The sequence below is a fragment of the Capra hircus genome, unplaced genomic scaffold, assembly GCF_001704415.2.
Source record: "Capra hircus breed San Clemente unplaced genomic scaffold, ASM170441v1, whole genome shotgun sequence".
NCBI classification, from domain to species: Eukaryota; Metazoa; Chordata; class Mammalia; order Artiodactyla; family Bovidae; genus Capra; species Capra hircus.
The window spans coordinates 16,199-33,191 of NW_017189752.1; the positions used below are offsets into that span (position 1 = coordinate 16,199).

The window sequence follows — 16,993 nt, forward strand, 5'->3', positions numbered from 1 at the left end:
GTGTGACCTTGTGCCTGGGCTCCATCGCCCCTAGGATGGAAGCCCCCATACCTGGAACCCACAGGCTCAACTGGGCCCCTCTCAGCCCCAAGAGGAGGGGGCTGGTGCACAGTGCGAGGAAGGAGGACCGTCTGGAGCGGGTCACCAGTTCTAGCCTCAGGGAAAACAGACTTGAGCTGCTGGGGTCTGTTGGTCCCTGTCTCCCCTCTCCCTTGCTCCCCCTCAAACCCCCACTTAACCTCCTGTGTCTCTCTCTCCCCTCGCCCTACTTCTGTTTGTCTCTCTTCATGTCTCTGTCCATTTCTGTGTCTCAGTTTCTCTGTCTCTAGAGCACTTCTCCCCTCTCCACCACCCCACCCTCCTTTCTCTTGGAGAGAAGTCTGCAGGTACCAGTTTCTCAGACACGGCTCTGCACCGCCAGCACTGGGTCCTCTGCACGTCTTGTTTTAATTATGCAAAGCCCCATTTCCTTCCCCAGATCGCCTAGGCTCAGCCTCCGATGGGCTGGCAGGTGAGCTCGTTCAGCTCCTTCCTGTGCCACCAAGGTGAACTTGGACTGGATGTCGGCGCTGAGTTCTCGGCTCTGGGACATGCCCCTGCACCACCTCTCCAACCCAGGTGAGGCCCCACAGGCTCGGCTCCGCAGGGATGCAGCTGCGAGACGGGGCCGAGTGTGGGAAGCCTCAGAGCCAAACATGTACACATGCAGGCACACACAGGCACACTGAACACATGCACATGGATACATGCACATAGAACACACACACACACCAAACACACACACCAAACACACATGCACACATACTGCACACACATACATACACACACCAGCACCTTCCCTTGTCTGTCCACTTTATCCCATTCAACCCAGAAGGTAAGTGAACCCCCGAGAGCCTGCCTTCAGGACACATGCCAGCCTCCCTGGGGGGCGGGGTTGTGTTTTCTCAGCCACTCTGTCCTATTCCTGGGGACCCCTCACCTTTCCATCCATGTTTTCCATCAGAGCTTTTGCAGCACCTTCTGCACTTGAGCCTGGAGGGCCCAAAGTTTAAGGGGGTCACCCGCCCCCAAAACAACCTAAGTGGTACCAGAACTATCTAATTAAAATGAGGAACCTCTGACTCCAGCCAGCTTGGTTGCAAAAAGTGCTGCAAAGCTCAGCTATGGGTGGGCATCTGGACTTGAGGATGCCCGGTGGTGACCAGGCAGGCGGGCACTTCCAGGGTGACACTGCTTTGCTCAGGCCATCAGAGGGGTGGCCACCAGACACCATGGGCTGGGAGGGGAGGGTCCCTGCCTGACAGAACCCTGCTCACCTCCTCAAGGAGCAAACGTGCCCCATTCTCTACCAGCACTCCTCTGGCCGTGCAGACACTGGGCCCTGCCCTGGCTCTGTGACCCTGGGCACTGCCTGCTGGGAGCCCACATGGACATCTGGACAAACAGGAAGTGCTATTTTCTATGGAAGGCAGGTTTAGACTCTTTCTCACCCTCTCGACAGCTGTGGGGTTCTATGTCGGCCATCCCACCCCCACCCCCCGGGAGGAAGGGGCCCCACACGGCTCTTCCCTTGAGGGTGTGGAGCAGACAGGGAACCATAGACCCAGTCTCTCAGCCTTTCCGGGTGCTTCCCAGTGGGGAAGGCTCTGAGGGCCCCACAAGGAGGAGGCTTCCGAGTCTTCAGGCCTCCTCCATCCACAGAGGGGCCCTTGGCCACTCTCCTTCCTGTACCCCTTACAAAATAACTCATGATGCCTCTCCCCCAAGCCCGGGCACTACTCATCTGCTTCTGTCTTTGTAAATTTGCCTGTTCTGGACATCTCTTATAAATGGACACGTAAAGTGTGTCCTTCTGTGTCTGCTTCTCTCACTGACCATCGTGTGTTCAAGGTCCATCCACGATGTAGCCTGTGTCAGAACTTCACTCCTTTTCATGGTGACTCATACACCACTGTGTGCATGGACCACATGCTGCTGACCCACCCATCCATCCACCCACACACCCACCCATCCACTCATCTATCTGTCCATCCACCCACTCACCTATCCATCCACTCATCCATCCATCTAACCACGCACCCATCCATCCATAAATCCACCCATCCATCATCCATCCATCCATCCACCGACCAATCCATCATCCACCCATCCACTGATCGAGCCATCCACCCACTCACCATCCATTCATCCATCCATCCACTTATCTATCTACCCATCAATCCACTCTTCCATAATATCATCAAATCAAATTATATTATGAACTTGTAAATCCTCCTTCCCATCCCTTGACCCTGAGAATAAATAAAAACAGAAAAAAAGAGAAAGAAAGAAAGCTAGTCCAAACCTATGTTCAGAGACAGAAGGGAAGGATTTCTGGATTGTTCCCAGGTAACTGCTAAAGTGTGAACCTGTCCACACTGTCTCTGAAACAGATTACACAGATTTAAAAGGGAAAAGAATAAGTGAAACCACACATAAATGACCACAACATTGGCATCATAAAGAGCCTGAAAATACTATGAATAACTTCAAAGTACTTGTAACTAGAGAGGGTCTGTCTGTGCTCAGTTGTGTCTGACTCTTTGCAGCCCCATGGACTATACCCACCAGGCTCCTCTGTCCATGGGATTCTCCAGGCAAGAATAATGGAGTAGGTTGTCATTCCCTTTCCAGGGGATGTTCCCAACCCAGGGATCACGCCTGCATCCTTTATCCCTCCTGCTTTGGAAAGCAGGCTCTTTGCCATGAGCACCACCTGGGAAACAACAAACCATAAAATCAAAACCCATCTTAAGCCTTTCCTGTCCAAAAATGGGATTCCTTAAATAAACTGACTTTCACCTTCTCACATCTGCAGAGACTCCATTTCAAGACAACATTCAGTTCCCAGGACTCAGTGGATATGACTTTTGGGACTCCCCCATACGCCATGGCACTATAGCTGTGCATCCTTAGGGCGGCTTGGGGGCACAGAGGACAGGCTCAGGGGGTGACGTGTTCCCCACCTGATTTGCCTTCAGGGAGCCACAGTACGATGCCCTACTGCCTGCACAAGAAGTCACCCATCTCTCACAAGGAGTGGAGGCTGCTGAAGCTTCTGGGCAACGTGCTGCCATGTGTCACCCTGCCCGTGGTGCTCAAGTGGTCCACCACACAGGTGAGGGTCTGCAGGCACACCCGGGCCCTGGACCCAGCTCCAGCCACTAGTGTCACCCACAGGGGGCGGTGTCCTTATCCCTCTTGGGGGAATGGCATTGAGAAAAAACCTGCTGTAAAGCAGAATTGTTTAGTCACTCAGTCATGTCTGACTCATTCCGACCCCATGGACTGTAGTCCTCCAGGCTTCTCTGTCCATGGGATTCTGCAGGCAAGAATACTGGAGTCGGTTGCCATGCCCTCCTCCAGGAGATCTTCCCCACCCAGAGAGCTTCCCAGAAAGGTAGGAAAGGACATAGCTTTACTGTGGAACCAGCCTGAAGCCAGAACGGGGACCCATGGACTAACAACATCACTGTCTGAAGTCACAGAGGCTGGGGGAGCTGGGAGGGGAAGAGGGAGGCTGGGTCCCACCTTTTGTCCAGCTGAGCTGTCACCAGAGCTCCTTCCTGGTCCCAGATAAGCAATAGTTGAGTTCCCATGTGCTCTGAGGTGGGTTTACGTTTGCACCCCGACACCCCCTCCAGGGAGACTTTCTTTACCGACTTTCTCAGACGGTAAAGAATCAGCCTGCGATGCATTGGACCCGGGTTTGATCCCTGGATAGGGAAGATCCCATGGAGGAGAAAATGGCACCCCACTGTAGTATTCTCATATGGGAAATCCCATGGACAGAGGAGCCTGGCAGGCTAGAAGAGTCCATGGGGTCACGGAGAGTCGAGATGACTGAAGCGACTGAGAACACCTGCAAGCACTCACACCCCTCCCCTGTAGGGCTTCTCCAGGGTGGATTGGGGACTTTGCGGGGTGGAGAGAAGCTGGGGTGGGAGGCAGTCATTGTGGAGGATGCAGAGGAGTCAATGGCGGGGGCCCTGTCTGTGGGGAGGGGGCACCCAGTTGACAGTGGTCCTGTCACTGGCACACACGTTAGTCAGGGGGTGGATGCAGGATGGGATAGAAAACCCACCTGGGCCCAGGTGCCCACAGGAGCAGGGGCCCACCTGGAGAGGACAGATGGCCCCCACCTTCCTGTACTTGAGGGGCACTCATATTCCTGGTTTTTCTGCTCCCAGGCTGGTGCTCCCAAGAGGACAAGAGGCTGTCAAGCACAGCTCTTACCTTGTGTAATTGCTTCCTCCTGGGAGGTCCCAGGTTGCTGGAATCCTCCTCAGGGGATCTGATTGGCAGAGAGCCAAGGCTGGAATGTGGACAAACTACATTCCTGCTTGCATCAGGTGCCTACAGCCTGGCCTTAAGAGCTCACACCCAGAGGAGGGAGCGAGCAGGAGGGGGTCCACCAGAGCCCAGGAGTCCTGCAGGACTGGGGTTCCTCTGCTCTGATGGTCCCGTGGTGCTGGGTCCCTCTGTTCTGCATCCCTCCAGGGCAGGGTCCCCTCCATACTGGGGGACCTCAGTGCCATGGTCTCAAGTGGTATGGCTGCCAAAGAGACCTGGGTATGTGCGGGGTCGGGGGCACAGGTGGTGGTCTTTCAGGAGGTGTTTAAGGTCAGCGGCTGCAGCAGCACTTCATTTAATCCTTGTAGAGGTGGATGGCAAATGCCTGACAAGAGCTGACAATATTCATATGAGTCTTTGTTTTTTCTTTTAATTTGGATTGCGGGGGGCGGGGGTGGGCTCTGACTTCCTTTCCCACTTTTTATCCTTCTATCTTTTTCTTTTTCCATTATGACTGTGTAGAGAACACAATACCATTTTCTGCCAGTAGTTTATCTTAATAGTAGTTTTTGCTTTTTCTTTTATTTTGGATAGAGAGAATCTATTATTTTCTTCCCCATTTTTTATCCTTATGGTTTTTTTTTTTTTTTGGCTTTTTCCATTATGACTCCTTGTAGAGGACACAGTACATTTTCTGCTACAAATTCATATTAGGGCTTCCCTGGTGGCTCAGTTGGTAAAGAATCTGCTTGCAATGAGGGTGATGTGGGTTTGATCCTGGGTTGGGAAGATCTGGAAAAGGGAAAGGCAACCCACTCCAGTAATTTTGCCTGGATAATTCCACGGAGAGAGGGGTCTGGTGGGCTACAGTCCACCAGATCGAAATGAGTTGGAAACAACTGAGCAACTTTCATTTTTCAATTTATGTTGAAGTTATTTTTTGCTTTTCCCTGTCTTATTTGTGTGGTGGACAGATGTTTCGTCCCCTTGTTCTCTTCCCTTGATTCCTTCTTGCCTTTCCTAGTGCTGTTTGTAGGGGTAGGCACAGACCTCTGTGGGTCTAGTGTGTCCTCATGTCCAAGGGTCCAGCTTGGGTGTTGTGGAGCTTGGGCTGTTGAACCCACAGGGAGCTTCCACCCAGGGACTGCCTGAGAGGAGGGTGAGGCTGGACTCTGCAGGAACACACCCCCCCCAAGACCACAATCTGGACCCGGACTCTGTGCTCCACATGACCAGTGACCCTGGAGACCCTGTTCCCAGAAGCAGGGCCTCAACCCCAGCAGCACCAACACGGCTGATTTCACAGTGGCCAATGTGGCCCTCAGTTGGGCATCCTCAGTGCATGCCCAGCCCCTGAGTGGGGGGCCGCCCTCTGTGCCCAGCACAGATGACCGACCTCTGTGTGCAGGTCCTGAGCATCATGAAGCACCTGGATGCTGGTGTGAGGACCTGCAGATGGCGCACATGGAGGAGGGCACCAAAAGCAACCTGCACTCTGGCCACATGGTGTACACGATGGCCCTCATGGAGGTGGGGATGGGGACAGGGGTACAGATGGGGGGTCCGCAAGCCAGGGACACCCAAGTCTGGTCCAGGCAGGAGGGGGAGGGCCTCTGAGGGGATGGACACACATCCACTCAGATGGACATATGGTCACTCCAGGCAGGAGAGGCTGACCTCTAAGGGGACAATACAGGCCCACTCCAGTTAGAAGATTCTGACCTCTAAGGGGATGGACAGACATCCACTCAGATGGACACACGGTCACTCTAGGCAGGAGAGGCTGACCTCTAAAGGGACAACACAGGTCCACTCCAGTTAGAAGACACTGACCTCTAAGGGGACGGACACATGTCCACTCCAGACATGAGAGGGCTGACCTCTGGCATCAGTCACTCAGAATTCCCGACCAACATGCGTTTCTGAACTCACACCTGCACCCCTGGCCTCTGGGGTGTCTCCCAGAATTTGGCTATACCAGGTCCCTGACACATCTTTTCCTGTGTCCAGTTTTGGGGTGTCCAGTCCATTCTCTCAGCTGCTGGCCAAGTCACTTAATGTCTCACTCTGGCCTTGGTCCCCAGTGCCCCCACCACAGAACCTAATGACCCTTGGGGTCTGGAGGTTCTGTCCTGGGCCTCAGTGTGGATGTACCCTGCTGGCCTCGCACACTCCCTGTAGTACAGACTTCACACAATATTATAAGCACTGCTCTCTGCTGCTGTGCACACACACACACACACACACACACATCTGTGCACACACAGACCCTGAACACATGCACACCTGTGTGTGCACCTGTACCTACAGGACTGTGTACATACACACACACACACACACACACACACACACACAAACACACACACACACACCAGAGCAATGCCATGGCTCCCCACTGCCACTCAGGAGAAGCTGGGTCCCTGGGGAGCATCCACCATGGTTTATGTCTTTGTGTGTCAGGACACCCCAACCTGTCTGTAGAGTGGCTGTGCTGGGGGAATTCCCCACCCACGACCCTGTCTCTCACTACAAGGCCCTTCTCCCCAACCCCACCCAGGACATGCTCACGGAGATCTCAGAGTGGCTGGAGAACCACCCCCAGGAGGAGGTTATCCTGGCATGCAGGAACTTGGAGGGCATGATGGAGGACCTGCACGAGTACCTGAAGTGCTGCATCAAGAACATCTTTGGGGACATGCTGTGTGCCTGTGGGATGAGCAGGGGCCACAGGCTCCCCATGCTCTTGGCAGCGGGGGCGGTGGGAGCACTAGGCCTCACTGTAATCAGACTATCCACTCACTGCGTGAGGCTGATTCAGGCACCAGGTGACGCCGCTCATGGAACCCCAGTAATCCACTCACCACGGTCTCCACTCAAACACCCCAATGACCAGCCCATCACTGGTCACAGGCACCCCCAATACCCTGCCTGGTCTCTATTCAGACACCCCCAAAACCAATCAATCACACCTCATGATACCCCAGTAATCCACCTGCCATTTCCTATGAGAAACCCCAATAATCCACCCACCTCTGTTTCCACTCAGGCACCCCAATAATCGACACATCACTGTTCAAGACACCCAAGTAATCTACCCACCACTGTCTCCACTCAAACACCCCAGAAATCTACCAATCAGTGCTCAAGACACCCCAATAGCCCACTCATCACCATCTCCACTCAGATGCCCCAGTAATCTACCCACTAGTGTCTCTACTCAGACATGCCAATAACCCACCCATGACTGTCTCTTCTCACAGAGAACCCAACAGCCAGCCCATCACTGCTCATAGACACCGTAATAATCCACACATCACTGTAGCTTCTCGGACACCCCCAATAACTGACACATCGTGTCACAAGGCACCCCAATAACCCCTGTGCACATGTCTCACGGGCACCCGGATGATTCTCCCCCCAGGAGGTGCCAACTTTGCACCAGCTGTGGTCCCAGGGCCAGCAGGTCATCCTGTCGTACAAAGACAAGGCATCCATGAGTCAGCATGCAGAACTGTGGCCCGGCATCCCCTACTGGTGGGGGAACCAGGTGAAGCCCCGAGACCTCGTCCACTACCTGGAGCACATGAAGAGCTGCAGCCACCCAGAGGAGTGTCGCCTTCAAACCGGGACACCTGGTCACACGCATGTCCTAGCACATGGGGCTGGCTTGGGGTTCAAGTGGAGAAATGGAACAGGACATATTAGGGGACATTATTCTGTTCACCACATGGGGACCAGGGCGTGGACATCCTTGGGGACGTTACTGTGTCCACCACAGGGGGTCAGGATGTAGACAGGATGTGGACATCAGTGTGGACATTATTGTGTCCGCCACACGGGGCCAGGACGTGGACATCTTTGGGGTCACTGTCCAGCCCGCCTGCCCTCTGTAACAGGAGAAAATCATGAGTCAACACCCCTGTGAGCCCCCTGCTGTCTGAACTTCAGTCTCTGTCGGACATCTGAATCTCTGACCTCTGCGGAGGCCAGAGTCTGGGTGGGTGATGGCACAGCTTGGTGACTGTGTGGGCAGGTGACCCCATGGGTTAGGGGTCACATGGGCGGGAGACCGTGTGGGTTGGAGACCACGTAGGTGGGTGACCGGTTTGAGTTGCTGACTGTAGGGTGGGTTACCATGTGAGTTGCTGACCCTGTGAGTGGGTGACCATGTGGGCGGGTGACGGTGTGAGTGGGTGGACAGGTGAGCACATGACCTCGCAGGTTAGTGACCCCATGGGTGGGTGCCCACGGGGGTTGGTGGCCAGTGGAGGGATCACTGCATCGGGTACTGACCCCGTGGGTGGGTGACCATGTGAGTCAGTGACCACACGGTTTGGTTGGCCACATGACTCCGTGAGTTAGTGACTGCACACGTGGGCAGCTGACCCCACTACCAGCACCATGAACACCAGCCCCTCTCTTGTCTCAGGCAGGCTGTTGGTGGCTGGCATCAACCTCACAGAGAATCTGGAGTTTTCCGCATCTACCCGGCCTGGTCCCTCGAGAAACTGCTCCAGTGTGGGCTCTCCTACCTTTGCGCATGGGTGCGGGGCCAGTGCCTGGGGTAGGCCACCAGCCGTACCAACACCGTCGCAGGCGACTTCATCTGGGCTGACGGGTTTGTTGGCGACGTCATCAGGTTGAACTGGAAGCTGCTTCGGGGCTGACGGACTGTGAACATGTGGAGCTGGGCATAGCGGAGGCTGCATCTCAGTCACGTCCTGTGACGTTACCGGCCTGAACTGGAAGCGGCCTCAGGGCTGACGGATGGCACTCTGAGGAGCTGGGCGTTGCGGAGGCCGCTCCTAGTTCTCATCCTGTGACGTCACTGGGCTGAACCGGAAGCTGATTTGGGGCGGACGGACTGTGCAAGTGTGGAGCTGGGTATCACGGAGGCTGGGTATCACGGAGGCTGCGTCTCACTCACGTCCTCTGATGTCACCGGCCTGAACCGGAAGCCACCTCGGGGCTGCTGTTCGGCACGTTGAGGAGCTGGGCCTTGCGGAGGCTATTCTCGGCCCTGTCTTGTGAGGCTCGTCATCCGTCCACGCGTCCACTGAATGTGGGTGACTGCCAAGGTGGGGCCACATGGCAGGGTCCGTGGTCTCCTCGGTCCTCCGTGTGTCTCGCAGCGAATGCAGGGTGATGATTAAAGGTGAGTGCATGATTTGTACAATCACATCCTCAGGGAGATACACCTGGTTTCGGGTCTGTAGCTTCCCCATGGGAGAGGCTGGGGTGCTCCCTCCCCCTGGGCACTGAGGCTAGCAGACGGTGACCCCCAGCTGGGGAGGGGAGGAGGCACTATGACATAGTGTCCATAGGAGGGGACTGAACGCATAGCGATCCCACTGATCCCCTTTTATTAGATAAGGGGCTTCCCTAGTGGCTCACTTAAGAAGGCCTTCTTATCTCTCCTTGCTAGTCTTTGGGACTCTGCATTCAGGTGGCTATATCTTTCTGTATCTCCTTTGCCTTTCTCTTCTCTTCTCATCTATTTGTAAGGCCTCCTCAGACAGCCACTTTGCCTTTTTGCATTTCTTTTTTTTGTGGATGGTTTTGATCACCACCTCCTATACAATGTGAGGAACCTCCATCCATAGGTCTTCTGGTACTCTGTGTGCCAGATCTAACCCTTGAATCTATCACTTCCAGTGTATACTCACAAGGGATTTGAATAAAGCAAAGAAACAGAGGAAAACAATAGAATGGGAAAGACTAGCGATCTCTTCAAGAAAATGAGAAATGCCAAGGGAACATTTCATGCAAAGACAGGCACAATAAAGGAAAGAAACGTTATGGGCCTAACTAAAGCAGAAGAGATTAAGAAGAGGTAGCAAGAATACACAGAAAAACTGTTTAAAAAATCTTGATAACCTGGATAACCACGATGGTGTGATCACTCACCTAGAGCCAGATATCCTGGAGTGCAGATACGTGGGCCTTAGGAAGCAGAAGTATGAGCAAAGCTGCTGCTGCTAAGTCACTTCAGTCGTGTCCAACTCTGTGTGACCCCATAGGCGGCAGCCCACCAGGCTCCCCCGTTCCTGGGATTCTCCAGCCAAAACACTGGAGTGGGTTGCCATTTCCTTCTTCAATGTATGAAAGTGAAAAGTGAAAGTGAAGTCGTTCAGTCATGTCCGACCCTCAGCGATCCCATGGACTGTAGCCTTCCAGGTTCCCCCGTCCATGGGATTTTCAAGGCAAGAGTATTGGACTGGGTTGCCATTGCCTTCTCTGGGGCAAAGCTAGTGGAGGTGATTAAATTCCAGCTGAGCTCTTTCAAATCCTAAACGGTGGTACTGTTAATATAAAGTGCTGCCCTCAATATGCCAGCCAGTTTGGAAAACTCAGCAGTGGCCACAGGAAAAGGTCAGTTTTCATTTCAATCCCAAAGAAGGGCAATGCTAGACAATGTTCAAACTACTGCACAACTGCACTCATTTCACATGCTAGCAGGGTAATTCTCAAAATCCTTCAAGCTAGGGTTCAACAGTATAGGACCTGAGAACTTCACAGTCCACACATTCAAACAGTTGATTCTAAATGCACAGTGATGCCGCAAAGATGGTCAAGGCAAAGACACACAATGTGATTTTATGTCTAAATTAGTGAAACAAAATATTCACTGTAAAGTACAAACTTTTTAGCTTGAAAAATCTTATATTTGAATATGAAATATCCTGTTGAAATTGAATAATATGTCTTAAAGTGAAATTCTTTCTTAATTGTCAATTATTTTGAGACTATGGAAAAAAGAAAATAAAATTACGTTCATTGGGGCTGCTTCAGTTCAGTTCAGTCGCTCAGTCGTGTCCAACTCTTTTCATTGGGGGCTGCTTAAACTTTCACAGATTTTTTTTTCTTAAAAATTCCCTTACAGTTTTACAGTCTTAATTAGATATAAAATGATCAGTAGATTTTATACTATGTTTGTTTTCTGAACATTTTCATTTCCTTTAATTTATGAGTGTAACCAGATTGTTTTTCTATTAAGTGAGTATTAAAAATTACTCCTCTCTCCTGTGTGGAACACACTGTTTACACTACTGTTGGGAGACATTTTATTGCCTAAAACCTTTTATAATTCAGCTCTACAATCTAGGTTTGTTTGTTTTGCTTTGTTTAGGCTGAGAATTTTCTCATCTATTTTTAGTATCTTCAGAGTCTCTGTTAGGCGTATGTGCCTGCTGTTGTTTACTTGCACAGTCGTGTCCCAACTCTTTGCCACCCCATGGACTGTAAGCCCACCAGTCTCTTCTGTTCACGGGGATTCTCCAGGCAAGAATACTGGAGTGGGTTGCCATGCTCTCCTTCAGGGGATCTTCCTGACCCAGAGATGGAATTCGCATCTGCTACAGCTCCTGCATTGCAGGCGGATTCTTTACCACTGAGTGAAAACAGATCATGTATACATGAAACCCACTTTAATTATGAAGACTCATAATTTTTGAAAAGCAAAGATGGAGAAGCCCAAACAAGCATTTATCTTTTACCAATTAATAATAAGAAAAAAACCCTTCATTTCAATTTTCCTTCCTTTATTTTTTCAATTAACTTTTCATTGAAGGATAATTGCTTTCCAGAATTTTGTTTTCAAAAATTTGTTTCCAGAAATTTGCTTTCCAGAATCCTTGTTTTCTGTCAAACTTCAACATAACAGTCTTTCTTAACTCATAGTTTCTCTTCAGTATCATCTTATTCTGTGTAAATAACTTCTTTTAACATTTCTTACACACAAGGCATCTGCTGAGAATGAATTCCCAAATTTTTTGTTGATATGAAAATATCTCCTTCTCCTTTGTTTTTGAAGGATAACATTCCTGGATGTAGAAGTTAATTTCACTAGTTTTTTTTTTAATGCGTTTTATTTATTGACATATTGTACCTGTACCATAGATTTACTAGTTAAGCTGTATAATTCATTGATTTGTAACTTATTCATAGGTTGAATAACCATAACAACAGCCTCATTCTAGAATATTTTCATCGCTCCAATGGGAAACACTCTCCAGTTGGCAGACATTTTCCATTTGCCCCTTCATCTGGGCCCTTGCATTCACTCCTCTATTTTTGGTCTTTAGAGAATTACCTAATCTGGGACATATGCATTCACATGAACAGTATAATGCAATACACAGCCTTTTGTTCCTGGCTTCGTTTAATTAACATAATCATTTCAGAGCTCTTGCATGTTATAGCTTGTATAAGAACGCCATTCATTTGATGGCCAAATAATTTTGCATTGCGTGTTTTATTTATTCGATCACCAGTTGATGGACATTTGAGTTATTTCAACTTTTTAAACATTTTTTTGTTTATTTCTTTTTAAACTTTATTTTTAATTTAATAATTTAAATTTTTTAAATTTAATGGCTTTTTCTGCATTTATTTAGGTTATCATATGATTTTTAGCTTTCCTTTGGTTAATATGGTCTGTCACATTGATTGATTTGCAAATATTGAAGAATCCTTGGATCCCTGGAATAAACCCAATTTGATCATGGTTTTTGATGTGTTGTTGAATTCTGTTTGCTAAAATTTTGCTGAGGATTTTTTGCATCCATGTTCATCAGTAATATTGGTCTGTAGTTTTCTTATTTGGTCTTGTCTTTGTCTGGTTTTGGTATCAGGTTGATGGTAGCATTGCAGAATGAGTTTGGAAGTGTTCCTTCCTCTGCCGTTTTTTGAAAGAGTTTTAGAAGGATAGGCATTCGCTCATCTCTGAATGTTTGATAGAATTCACCTGTGAAGCCATCTGGTCCTGGGCTTTTGGCTTTAGGGAATTTTTCAATCACAGCTTCTATTTGGAACTTGTAATTGGGTCGTTCATAATTTCTGTTTCTTCCTGGTTCAGTCTTGGAAGATTGAGCTTTTCTAAGCGTCTGTCCATTTCTTCCAGGTTATCCATTTTATTGCCATAGAGGTTCATAATAGGCTCTTATAATCCTTTGTATTTCTGCATTTTCTGTTGTAACCTCTCCTTTTTCATTCCTAAGTTTGTTGATTTGATTCATCTCTCTATTTTTCTTGATGAGTCTGGCTAAAGGTGTATCAATTTTGTTTATCTTCTCAAAGAACCAGCTTTTAGTTTGTCAATCTTCGCTATTGTTTCTTTCATTTATTTTTCATTTATTTCTGTTCAGATCTTTATGATTTCTTTCCATGTACTAATTTTGGCTATTTTGTTGTTGTTGTTCTTTATAGGTTGTTTTAGGAGTCAATTGAGGTTGTCTATTGGATGCTTTTCTTGTTTCTTGAGTTAGAATTGTATTGCTACAAACTTCCCTCTTAGAACTGCTTTTCCTGCATCCCATAGGTTTTGAGTTGTCGTGTTTCCATTGTCATTTTTTCCTAGAAAGTTTTCGACTTCCATTTTAATTTCTTCAGTAACCTGTTGGTTATTTAGAAACGTGTTGTTTGTCTTTGTCACAGTTTGTTTTTCTTCTAATTGATATCTAGTCTCATAGTGTTGTGGTCAGAGAAGATGCTTGATACAGTTTCAATTTTGTTAATTTTTATTTGGGACCCAAGATGTGGTCTATCCTGGAGAATGTTCCATGTGCACTTGAGAAGAAGGTGTATTCTTCTCCATTTGGGTGGCATGTCCTGTAGATATCAATGAGATTCATCTCATCTCATATATCATTTAAGATATGTGTGTCTGTATTAATTTTCTGTTTTGATGATCTGTCCATTGGTGTGAGTGGGGTATTAAAGTCAACTATGATTGTTTTACTGTCAATTTCTCTTTTAAGGTCTGTTAGTGTTTGTCTTATGTATTGAGGTGCTCCTATGTTGGGGGCATAGATGTTTACAATTGCTATGTCTTCATCTTGTATTGATCCCTTCATCACTATGTAGTATCCTTCCTTATCTATTGTAATTTTCTTTAGTTTAAGATGTGATATGAGGACTGCTATTTCATCTTTCTTTTGATTCCCATTTGCATGGCATATATTTTTCCATCCTGTCACTTTCAGTCTATATGTGTCTTTAGGTCTGAAGTGGGTTTCTTGTAGATGGTATATACATGGGTCTTTTTCTTTTAAATTAATGTATTTATTTTAATTGGACGATACTTACTTTGCAGTAATGTGGTGGTTTTTGCAATATATTGAGTTGAATCAACCATGGGTATACATGTATTCCCCTATCCTGAAACCCCAACCACTTCTCTCCCCATCCCATCCCTCAGGGTTTTCCCAGTGCGCCGGCTTTGAGTGCCCTATGTCATGCATCAAAGTTGGATGGGTGATCTCTTTCACATATCGTAATATACATGTTTCAATGCTAGTCTCTCAAGTCATCTCACCCTGGCCTTCTCCCACAGAGTCCAAAAGTCTCTTCTTTATATCTGTGTCTCTTTTGCTGCCTCACATATGTGGTCATCATTACCATCTTTCTAATTTCCATACATATGTGTTAATATACTCTATTGGTGTTTTTTCTTTCTGACATACTTCACTCTGTATAATAGGCTCCAGTTTCATCCAGCCCATTAGAAGTGATTCAAATACATTCTTTTTAATAGCTGAGTCATATGTACCACGGTTTTCATTTCTGTTTGTATGCTGAAGGACATCAAGGTTGCTTCCATATCCTAGCTATTGTAAACAGTGCTGTGATGAGCACTGGGGTACACATGTCTTTTTCAGCTCTGGTTTTCTCAGTGTGTATGCCCAGCAGTGGGATTTCTGGGTTGTATGGCAATTCTATTTCCAGTTTTTTAAGGAATCCCCTCACTGTTCATAGTGACCATTCTAGGTTGCATTCCGACCAACGGTGTAAGAGGGTTCCCTTACTCTGCAGCCTCTCCAGCATTTATTGTTTGTAGACTTTTTGATAGCAGCCATTCTGACCAGCGGGAGATGATCCCTCATTGTGGTTATGATTCGCATTTCTCTGATAATGAGTGATGTTGAGCATTCTTTTCATGTGTTTGTTAGCCATTTGTATGTCTTCTTTGGCGAAAAATCTCTTCAATTCTTTGTCCCATTTTTTGATTGAGTCATTTATTTTTCTGGTGTGGAGCTGCTTGTATATTTTTGAGATTAATTCATTGTCAGTTGCTTCATTTGCTATTATTTTCTCCCATTCTTAAGTCTGTCTTTTCACCTTGCTCATACTTTCCTTTGTTGTGCAAAAGGTTTTAAGTTTAGTTGGGCCTGCTTTGTTTAATTTTGCTTGTATTTCCATTACTCTGGGAGGTGTGTCATAGAGGATCTTACTGTGATTTATGTAAGGGAGGGTTTTAAATATGTTCTCCTCTAGGAACTTTAGAGTTTCTAGTCCAGCGACTGAATCTTTAATCCATTTGGAGTTTATTTGTGTGTGTGGTCATAGAAAGTGTTCTAGTTTCCTTCTTTTACATTTGGTAGACCAGTTTTCCCAGCACCACTTTGTTAAATAGATTGTCTTTTCTCCATTGTTTATTTTTGCATTCTTTGTCAAAGATACAGTGTCCATAGGTGTGTGGATTTACCTCTGGGCTTTCTATTTTGTTTCATTAATCTATATTTCTGTCTTTGTGCCAGTACCATACTGTCTTGATGACTAGCTTTGTAGTATAGTCTGAAGTCAGGCAGATTGATTCTTCCTCTTCCATTCTTCTTTCTCAAGATTGCTTTGGCTATTCGAGGTTTTCTGTATTTCAATACACATTGTGAAATTATTTGTTCTCATTCTATGAAAAATACCATTGATAGCTTGATAGGGATTGCATTGAATCTATAGATTGCTTTGGGAAATATGCTCATTTTCACTCTTGATTCTTCAGATCCATGAACATGGGATATTTCTCCATATATTTGTTTCATCTTTGATTTCTTTCATCAGTGTTTTAACGTTTTCTATATACAGGTCTTTTGTTTCTTTAGGTAGTTTTATTCCAAAGTATTTCAATCTTTTCATTGCAATGGTGAAAGGGATTGTTACTTAATTTCACTTTTTGTTTTCTCATTGTTAGTGTATAGAAATACCAGGGATTTCTGTATATTAATTTTATATTCTGCAACTTTTCTATATTTGTTGATTAGCTCTAGTAATTTTCTGGTGGTGTTCTTTAGGGCTTTCTGTGTGGAGGATCATGTCATCTGTAAACAGTGAGAGTTTTACTTCTTCTTTTCCAATTTGGAAATTGGATTCCATTTAATTTTTTTATTTACAATCTTTTATCTATTTAAATTTAATTTATTTTACTTTACAATATTGTATTGGTTTTGCCATACATTGACTTGAATCCACCATGAGTGTACATGTGTTCCCCATCATGAACCCCCGTCCCACCTCCCTCCCATCCCACCACTCTGGGTCATCCCAGTGCACCAGCCCCAAGCCCCCTGTATCATACATCACACCTGGACTGGCGATTTGTTTCACATATGATGTTTTACATGTTTAAATGCCATTCTTCCATATCATCCCACTCTAGCCCTCTGCCACAGAGTCCAAAAGATTGTTCAATACCTCATTGTCTCTTTTGCTGTCTCACATACAGGGTTATCGTTACCTTCTTTCTAAATTCCATATATATGCATTAGTATCTGAGTGAACTCCGGGAGTTGGTGATGGACAGGGAGGCCTGGCGTGCTGCGATTCATGGGGTTGCAAAGAGTCGAACACGACTGAGCAACTGAACTGAACTGAACTGATACTGTTT

At 47.2% G+C, this 16,993-nt stretch overlaps 1 pseudogene; it reads left to right on the forward strand.

The window, feature by feature from the left end:
* The first annotated feature begins 499 nt into the window (after positions 1–499).
* LOC102175753 lies at positions 500–8,999 on the forward strand (annotated as a pseudogene).
* The last annotated feature ends 7,994 nt before the right edge of the window (positions 9,000–16,993 follow it).